This window comes from Lipotes vexillifer, unplaced genomic scaffold, assembly GCF_000442215.2.
Source record: "Lipotes vexillifer unplaced genomic scaffold, Lipotes_vexillifer_v1.1 scaffold934, whole genome shotgun sequence".
NCBI classification, from domain to species: domain Eukaryota; kingdom Metazoa; phylum Chordata; class Mammalia; order Artiodactyla; family Lipotidae; genus Lipotes; species Lipotes vexillifer.
Genome location: NW_006791935.1, coordinates 340,318 through 350,782, shown reverse-complemented (window position 1 = coordinate 350,782; position 10,465 = coordinate 340,318). Strand labels below are relative to the sequence as shown.

General features: G+C 38.8%; 1 pseudogene; it reads right to left on the bottom strand.

Moving 5' to 3' along the window:
• Positions 1 to 1,760: 1,760 nt before the first annotated feature.
• Positions 1,761 to 2,374, bottom strand: LOC103077942 (TM2 domain-containing protein 1 pseudogene; annotated as a pseudogene).
• Between the last annotated feature and the right edge of the window lie 8,091 nt (positions 2,375 to 10,465).

Sequence of the window (10,465 nt, the reverse complement as noted above, 5' to 3'; positions counted from 1 at the left end):
TAAAAGGGGTGTTCCAGCTGTAGAGATAACTTGATCTTTTCTAATGCCAGGGAGGTCTAGAAAACACCTCTCTATGTAGCTGAAAAGGCATCCATACATTCATAGGTAGTAACAAACAGGACACAGTTTTTGCAGGAGTTTTGTGGGAGGCAGTTTTTACAGAAGGCAATTACGCTGGAGGATAATTGCACTTCCAGTGTTCCACAGGTCTGTGAAATTAGCAATCAAGCATAGAAATAGCTAGAACAACAGAAATAGAGTAGATGGGTTGTGTGGAGCAATGGCAAGCTAAAACTTAGAACTCTTCAATTAGGAGATAAACTCTAGCACCAGGAACCTAAAACACCAGGCTGAGATGGGGGATAGGGTGGGGCGAGATGTAGGAAGGCCCAAAGATGATGCATAATTAGCAACAGGTAGGAAGAGGACCCAACTCAAAATTGGTCTGATTCTAGACAGAATTCTCCCTAGTTAGGGAGAATTAATAAGTGCCAGCACCCAACAGAGTTTTACTTGAACTTAACCTTTAATTTTGTTCATTTTAGTTAACTGTTTAGCAACCTGAACATTTTATCTCATTGTGAGGGCTCCATTTCTTTAGAGGCATAATTGAACAATTATTATTTAAAGGCATAATGACTGATATTAGTAATGGAGAGGAGGCACCAAATCAGTAAACTGAACTGATGGCTTCTGGGACCTTGACAGTGTGGTATCACATTAGCTACTGTATAATGCCTTTTCCTCTTACATATAGCAGCCCTTACACTTGTGTCCAGAGAATTAATCTGATGGGTTCCTCACTGATCCAAGGACAGAAGAGGATTTTTGACTGGCACCCTTTTCCTCAGGTTCCAGTTCTAAGTTACAGATAGGACACCTCCATGATCAGTTAATCTAATTAAACAGTGGAAAACTTTGCTAACTCTACCAAAACTCACATACCACTAATTTACCCTCATTCTCAACAAGAAAAGATGATTCACAAACCATTATCCTATGAAAGCCTTTTTAAAAAGCTTTGTTAAGATCAGATGGTGTCTTGGTAACAGTACAGAATCAGTTAAAATTGTGGGGCAAAGACTAAAAATAAGACTAAAAGGCTAAACTGAATAGGTGACTCTGTTGCCTGTCTTGGGGTATGCTGCCATTTCATCCCTCAAATAATGAAATTGTTCTTGAAAGCCACTCTTTTAATACATAACATGCTGACCTTTTTAACACTTCTAATAAAGCCTCCAGTTCTGGGGACCTTGTTTCCACTTGATAATGAGAGTATTCTCTTCTTACCCTCAGAGCATACGTTTGGTCCACCACCTAGCCCAGCAGTTCTCAGACTTCCCTGCACTTTGGAATAATCTAGGGAGCTTTAAAAAATAATGATGTGTAGATCCCACCTTCAGATTTTTTTTTTTTGAATAAGTCATACTTTTATTTTTCAGAAGTGAAAAAGACAAGTGGCAACTTGCCTTTGGAAAAGACATCAATATCAGAGTAATAAGCTACCTATCTCATAGAGACAGTAGCTGAACAATTATCATATAAATATGTAGCTATTATCATATAAATCTCAAAGAAAGTTCTATTAAATACACCTCATATGTTTTTAACTAAAACAACAAAACAAAAACATCAGCAGCAACAAAAAATTAAATAGAATCCATAAAGTGGTATGTGAAGAAGGAAAAAGTGCAAATCTACATACTGAGAGCTCTCCATTAAAATCAAGGAGGCTCAAATCTGTTTCTTTTCAACAATATTCATGGATATAACTGCGTTTTTCTAAATTTCTCATTGATAATACTCATAAATCTGGTTCCATAATAATCTATAATGTAACTACTTCTATCTGAAGGTCCAACAATCTGAACTGAAATAAGAATGAAATCAATTAGGCTCCCAATTCCACAAAACCCTACAGTGCAAAACTTTGTAACAAACCCAAGGCAGGGTATCTAAGGTAAAATCTATCTGCTCCCAACCATCCAACAAAAAAGAGACAGTGCAACCGCCACCTTGTATGAATAGCCATTTACATTTCGGCAAGATATGGGCTTGAGAAAACCAATTTTGTTTCCAGTAAAGTGTGTTTCATTGCCACCAAAATCCTTACAAGTCATGTTAGGTGCTGGAAAACATGGAACATGAGCTGTGTAGTTTGTACAGTTCACTGGTTCTTGTGTAGCATCATTTATTTTTGGATCCTTACAAATATATTGTCCCACTTTGAGGTTCTCGCACGTAAGTGTCTCCTCGCCGCTGCTGTGGCAGCTCCCCAAGGTCCCATGGTTACTGATGCAAACCACAGAACACCCAGGAGCCCAGTGGCAGCAGTCTCAGAAGCAACCGGCCCAGAGGGCCAAGCAGCCGCCATGCCGGGCACCGGCGTGTCCCCCATAACTCACCTCCAGATATTCTGATTTGATTGGTCTGCTATGGAGACTGGGCACTGCGATTTCTAGAAGTTCCATAGGTAATTCTAACTTACAGCCAAGGTCGAAAACCATTCCTAAAGCTGAATGCCTCTTTACCATTTGTGTTCATACAAACCATTTGAAGATTTTGTTAAAATACAGATTTTGATTCAGTGAGGTTGGGGTAGAACCTGATACTCTGCATTTCCAACAAGCTTCTAGGTGATGCTGATGCTCCTGATCTACAGATGACACTTGAAGAGCAGGGATCTGTATTATTCTCACTCTCACAAAAAAATGTCTATGTCGTTGCCAGCATCTGGGATTCATGGTGATGACTAAGTGGAATGTTTATGGTCATAGTCAAACATTCTTTTCAAATTATACCCCAACTGAATCTGAGTGCCCATAGTTATGGGCATGATTAAAGGACAGGAAGTGGGGGGGAGAGTACCTTAACAATAAAGATTTGTAGATTTGCACTTATATTCATGTTCCCCTCATCAGAAATGGTTTGCTTTCATAATGAGTTAGTTCTTTTTTGAATTCAGTTAGAAACACAGATTCTTTCCCCACATGTATGCAGGACACTATGACACATTTATCACGATTTTATTTGACTCACAAGTCAAATAAAATTTTAACAATACTGTTAAAATTTTCAGTATTGTTCAAAATTTAACAATACTGAATACTGTTAATGTTTTCAGTATTATGTGACCGTTTTATTGTATTACAAAGCAGAAAATTAACCTGATAGTGTATCGGTATGGATTTTTGGGACAATCCCATCTGAGAGGCAGGTTCTTTCAAATAAGTACTTTCTGGAAATAAGATATTCTTCCTTTGATCACCATATTTCTCTTAAATATTTGAAGTTTATATGCCTTAAATATAAAGCTGGCAATGCAACAAAACTTTCAAAAATGCCCATTGACAAATTTCGGCATGGCCATGGCCCTGTTGAAATTTCAGAATTAAGTGAATTTCAAAGAGATGAGATTTTAACCGATATAGGTTTTGTAAATTTTTTTTTTTTTTTTTTTTTTGCATAAGGAGGATGAGGAAATGTGCTCATCTGGTCACCACTTCACAGAAGAATAAAAAGAAATGTCTTCCACCTTTTCATACAACCCCTATATTAGCATTACCCTTCCTCTAGAGCCCCATGGGCCAAATCTGGTTCACTGCCTGCTTTTGTACCACCCACAAGCTAAAAATGGCTTTTGCATTTTTAAATGGTGGGAAAAAAATCGAAAGAAAATAATATTTCATGATGTGAAAGTTATATAAAATTCAAATTTCAGTGTCCATGAATGAAGTTTTATTGGGACATAGCCATGCTTATTTGTTTATGTGTTGTCCAAGGCTGTTTTGTACTACAATAGCAGAGCTGAATATTTGGGACAGAGACCATGTGACCCACTAAGTCTAAAGTATTTTTTTATCTGGCTCTTTACAGGAAAAGTTTGTTGATTCCCGCTCCAGAGATATACTCACTTTTCTTCATTCTTACTTGAAATTGAAGACGTGCTTTGTTTTGCAGATTATATCGGGTTTGCAAATGTTGATGCTTTATAGTTGTGTGCCCATGCACGTGTGCGTGCACATGTAAACACACGCACACACACACACACACACACTCACTCACTCTAATTTTGTCTCCTTTAATTCTGCCTTCTCACTTCTGCTCTGATAACCAGGAAGTCTGAGCAGCATCTGCTTCAGAACCAACTCTATTTGCTTTTCCTGGCCACAAGAATGGAGTTCTTTAAGAAGGGAACCAAAGCTTGAAAGCAAAGAGAATCACCTTATCCTATTTCATGCTGCCTATTCTGGCCCAGCTCCTAGAAGCTGGGGTCTCTAACATATGCTACAACTTTTCTCCCAGGCTTCTGTGTGGAGAGCATTCCAAAAGGGAACAGACCTTTCTCTTGTTGCAATTTTCTATCAAGAAGCCTTGTGGCCAGAAAATAGAAGAGAAAATGTTAGAATCTCTGAGCACAAATGAGAGAGTTGGGATAATCTGTAAAATCTACAGAAAGGATTTTCGTGTTTGTTTTTTTTTAAGTTAAATAAAAAGCAGCCAGATTATTAGCCTTGATAAAGAACAAGAATTTCTATTTTCCTTTCCTCTAGGAAATGGCAGTATAAAAATAACCTCTGGACATGCATAAAGGAAAAGGGGAGAGAAAAAAGAAAGGGAAGAAATGCCTCAAACTTTCATATTTGTAAAAGTTCGTAGGTGGAGAAATACTGATGATAACATGTATGTTAAAGGTGCTGAGTTTCAAAAGGGACATTCACTTCTTTTGCAGAGATACTCTGGAACTATGATTGAATGACTCAGGAGACAAAGACATAAAGGTGCCAAGACTATGGCACCTTCAACAGCAGCATGGAGAGGTGGTAGAAGGAGAGTGAAAACCCAAACTTTAATCTTCAGTTACAAGTTCTATTGCTGTGGACGTGGCCCCTAAACTTTTTGAGTCTCAGTTCCTGAAATTTTTAAAGAAGGATAATAGTGCTTCTCCAACTTCCCTCCAGGGGCTGTACTGAGATTTGAATGTGATAATATATGTTAATTTCATTTTGTTGATTGTAGAGATCTAATCCCTTTTAAGATACTGATTTTATCACCACTTATCCTGTGTCCTGAATTTTATAGCATTGCTCAATCAGTTTCCTTTTAATGCCCACAAAAACAGAACTTTGAAATTCACTATGTTGTAGTAGCAATTTTATTTCCTAGTGTCTACAAAAAAATATAAAAAATAAAAAAGACAGACTCAGACTCAAGATTCTCAGGGCAGCTGCTCCTACTGGGCCCCTCTTTCAAGACAAGGTAGCTGGGGCCTGACTTGATGAATTACTCCACAGGCCACTATGTTCCCAGAACATGATAGAAATTGTCTTCTGGAAACAAAACAAAACCCATTCTATAGTTTCTGAAACTCTCCAATTTGAACGTGGCACCTATAGTCTCATTTTCCCACAGTTCTCAAATGAATGGAAATTGGAGTGCAATCAAGTAAAAGGAATAATGTACACTCAGAAATACAGGCCTAAAGTAGTCTCATATGTACCACAGGTATCATTTATGGCCATGAACTATAATTATTATTTCCTCTGGAATCAGTGGTGCTTTATTTCATTTTGTTGTAGTTGTTGTCGCTATTGTTTACATCCAGGTGTAGAAGATCACATAACCACTATCAGGAAAACTAATGTCTTGAAATAACATAACAGCATATGAAAAGAAACCACACAGATCTAGTTGTATTATAATATTATGCATTTTGTATATGTAAATACAGATATCATTACCAATCTGTCATACAAGAAGATGGACTTCTAGAGGTTAAACAGCACTTTCAAAATTTTATGGCAAGTTTGTACAAATCTGATCCTTTAATTCTGGAATGCTTACATAGTCTTGTTCCCTGAGTGCTTAGTGGAAATATTCATTCATTCAAATACTCACAAAATACATACCAAGCACTTACTATGTATTGGGCCCTGCTTGTTTCTGGGGACTCACTGGGGAGAGTCATGGCCTCTTATATCTAATGGATGTGGACCTTCCACCCTGCATACAATACTACCTCTGACCCTCCTTTGGATCAAAGGTATCCTGGAAAAGATGGAACTCAAGCATGGACTGCGCTCTTGGTTCTCTGAGCCCCCTCTCCCTATCATGCCCCACTCTTGGCAAAGATTCCTAGTGCCCCTTGAATACAAGAAGACAAGGAGGCTAAATTCATCATGTTCCAAAGAATAATGTTTGTGTTCTAAATGACTTATTTTACATTATAACTGCATATTTTTAACACCCAGAAAATATATTCCTACCACTGTTACACTTTTAGTGCTACAACAATACTAGATTCTGTCAGAAATGCCTCATGCAAAAGACCTTTAGGTTCAATAATAGAGAAATGAGAAAATAAGATATGTTCTCTCAGTACACCACTAGGCAGGCATTAAAGTTTGTAATAACATGAAAAATGCTTGAGGTAATAGTAACTTGCTTCACCAACCTGGATAAATACAGCCACATCCTTTTTATTATTCTAATTAATCACTTACAAACCCACATGCCTATATTGGCAAGCAGCTTTTTATCCCATGTCACCCACAATCAAAATTATTAGGCCAGAGGATTCCCACCATTCTTCTCATGATGGGGAATACCACGAGTAGAGCAGCACTGTTGCCACCGTCATAACAGGGACAACTGAAACTGGATGAGGGTCCCACAGCGACAGCAAAGCCTGTGTACATTTAGATCACTAGGGTCACTCCACTGTTGCCCAGTCATGACTCCCGTACCAGGCTGGCCAGGCCTGGGGATGTATGAAGGCTCAGTACAAGATCCGCCAAGGCCAGACCTGTCTTAGAACCTTGTTTGACACTTGAGAACTTTGTATGAAACTTGTTGAAGCCCAAACTTTCTCTCTCTCTTCATGATTGCTCATCTGTCACTATTGTGGTTCTTTCCTGTCAGGGAGCCTCATCCAAGGACACTGTGGTTTCTTCCAAATTTGTCTAATGTTGAATGTTATGGAGAAGGGGCTGGAATCTTAGTCCCTTAACACTCACAAGTCCCTTCACACCGCCACGCCTCTGATGAAAAATTGATTCACAACCTTCACAAAAGGTTGAGGGCAAGGAGGGGAAACTTTGCTAAAACCAGAATGTTCTGGTCTGCATTTTAAGGAGAGACACAAAAACACCAGAAAATGCTGCACAAGCTAAGGTAAGCCAGTCAACTTTTTTTTTTTCTCATAATAAGAAAAATTTCTCTTAAAGAGACTTGCTGGCTCAGCCTCTAAAAAAGGAGGTTGCATGCTATTTTAAAATTCCACCCTACCAGTCACTTTGTTATACTGATGACTTTAAATATATATATATATAAAATACTGTAAATGGGTTAATAAAAATCCTGGATATCCAATTAAAAGAGGAACCTAGCAGGAGCCTACAGGGAACTTTCCCTTTCCTCATAACCCTACTTCACAGAAAGCTGTCCAGGGGAAAGGAAAGGAAAGAAGAGAGAAATACATCCTGCTCACCTCAAGCAATGGTGTGGCACAGGTGTGATCACAGTTACAAGGAATACGAGGAAATCAGTGTGCCCGAAGAAGCTGAGTTCCCAGCCTGTGGCCTTGGTACCAAAGTGACAAAACTCAGACACATGGTTGCTTGAGGGGTAGCACCCTGAGAGGTTTGGAGTTAGGAGTGGGGCTGGGAGCAAGAAACCAGAGTGTAAGAAGAGAGGCAGCCCAGCAGTGTCATGGCAGCCAAAAAGCAAGTAAGAAGCTGGGAGAAAGTGTTTGGCCATGAGACTTGCCCACTGAATATCCTTACACACATGCCCACATAGATGTGTTATGGCGAAAGACATATTACATGATACAATCGACACTGTACGAAGAAACAATATATGTAAAATAGGAAGGAAATATATCAAAGTAGCAATTGTTGTTCTCTCTCAATGGTGGGAATACAGACCATTCCCCCCTGTTATTTACATTTTTATTGCTATTTTGCAAAATTTTTAAAATAATTATGATTTGCTTTTTAACTTTTAAATTAATTTTTAAATAAGTAGTTTAACTACTTAATGATCAATTCTTTCTGAACTAGCTAATATAATAAGTAATGTAATGTTCCTTATTTTTATGGCTATGTGTTTCTTTTTCATAATTTTTAAGTCACAGAAAAAAAGCTATACAGTTTGAATTTGCCTGTGGCTTAGTAGTTTGGTAAACTCATACTTGGCATAAGCATTAGTCAAACAGCAAATGAATTGTTTGCATAATGGAAAAATAAATATTCTTAACATTATTAAACAAAATGTCTCATGCAGTTTGCAACTTAAAGCTAGAGGGCAGGATCTGGGACACACAGCTCAAAAATCCATTACCCTGCTAACTACAAGACACCCAAACTATGGCTAGATCATCAGGCAGCTGCCAAAATGCAAGGAAGATAAGGTTGTTGAAATTAAAATGTTAATCAAAATTGAGTAACAGAAGGTAGGCCATAATAATACGGCCAAAATATTTCTTTTTAGTGTTAATGAATATATTTTTACCTTGCAGAATTTCACAGGAAGAATCTGTCAAATGGTGAAAATCCTAACAAAACAAAACCCCATTGAGAAGACTGCTAACGATACAATAAATGTAGTCTCTGCAGAACCCTCTTATGTACATTATCTTATTTATTACCATGTGAGATATATATTAGTATCACATGATAAAACTGATAGTTTTTAAAAAGGCATTCACCTAGTTAGTCAAGAGAAACTTGGGTCCTCTGTCTCTAACTCCAGAACTTTTTCCTACTTAAAAAGAAATCCATAGACACAAAATACAGAGCATGAAAACCTACATGCCTATTAGAGGTTCTAAATAAAGTATGTTACCTCAGTGAAATTCTTAAAAGCAATGTCCTCAATCCAATAGCCATTTATAATACTCCTAAAAAGCCAAGAAACCTGTCTTGATTTAGGTTCCCCCAGAAGCAGACCCTGAGAAAAGGATTCAAATGCAAGTAGTTTATTTGGGAGGTGATCTCAGGAAACAACAGTAGGGAAGTAGAGTAGTGAGGCAAAAAAGGAAGGAAGGAAAGGGAGGGAGGAAGGAAGGGAAGAAAGAAAAAGAACAATAGTTTTTGTTCCAGAAGTCTTGTTGCCTCAGAACCCTGGTGGGTCTGTGTTGAAAAGTACACAAGAGGGCTTCCCTGGTGGCGCAGTGGCTGAGAGTCCGAAAGAGGTGGGGGGAGGGAGAGAGAGAGAGAGACAGATAGAAGAGTCAGTAAAGGACGTGTGTTATCAAACCAGTTACCCCTGCGGGCAACTAGAGCTTAATCTCCTTGGGGATGTTTAGGAGACAGTGTAGAACAAACTCCAGAATGATCTCAATTTAAGGACAAGGAAGCTGAGTATTTATCCACCAACATCCTTTCTGTCTTTGGCTTGGGGCTTGTTCCAGGAGTTTATAGAACTTCTGACTTTGCCTTCATACAAGCCAAACCTGTGACCAGAAAAAAGACCTCTGGCTGGTGCTTGCCATAACAGTCTTCAGCATGCAGAGCATTCTGGAAGATATGGCCAGAACATCAAAATCTCGTGCTGCAGCGCCCAGTTTGGGCAGCTTTATCTGGGTGAACACGTATATAGCATTTATATCTAAGCATTTTGCATACACTTCTATTTGTCTCAGGAAAAATTTGATAATGCCACAGGATAATATAAGACAACAAAGTAGTGGGCCCATTCTCAAATCCCACCCAAGGTGATCAAAGGTATTTCAGTTTATTACTATCCCCATTTTTCAGACGATAAAACTTAGGCACAAAGAGGTTAAATGACTTGTCCAAGCTGGAATTGAACTCAAGAACTATTGATTTTGAACTTAAGCACTCTGATTCTTAACCATCTTGATATATCACCTCGACTGTGGCCGAGGCCCATCGGCCCACATGAAGAACAGTCAAGGAGTTTGGGGAGAGCTTCCTATTAAGACTCTGAGAGAAGGTGTGGTGTTTCCCTCCTCATTAACCCTCAGTGACTCCAAAGAAAGTAGCCTCTGTTGTCTGTTGCCCTTGTTACCAAAGGTCAGCTAAGACACACAGTCAGAATCAGGAAATGAAGACCTGCAGGAGAGTCATTTCCCTACCACCTGCCTCCCACACACTGTCCACACATAAGCCTCTAGATTTCCTAGAATTTCTCTTCAGAATCCAGATAGTCCAGCAGTCATTTTGAGACACCATAATTTTCACTAACAGTTTCAATTCTACGAGCCTTTAAGCCTGTCTCTCCACAATGCTGTAGTAGCCTAGGGATGGAATCAGTTTGACCAGGGACTGTGAGCAAAGACGCAATTTAGCTCTGTTTCAACTGACTGTATAACTGCCACAGACACAGCATTAGGCAGGTGGTAAATTAGCTACCTGGAGAGGTTCTTTCATTCCTTCAGGCCACTGAGGTATTCAAAACTCTATGAGTATCTACCAGGCAGTGTTGTAAATTCTTGTGA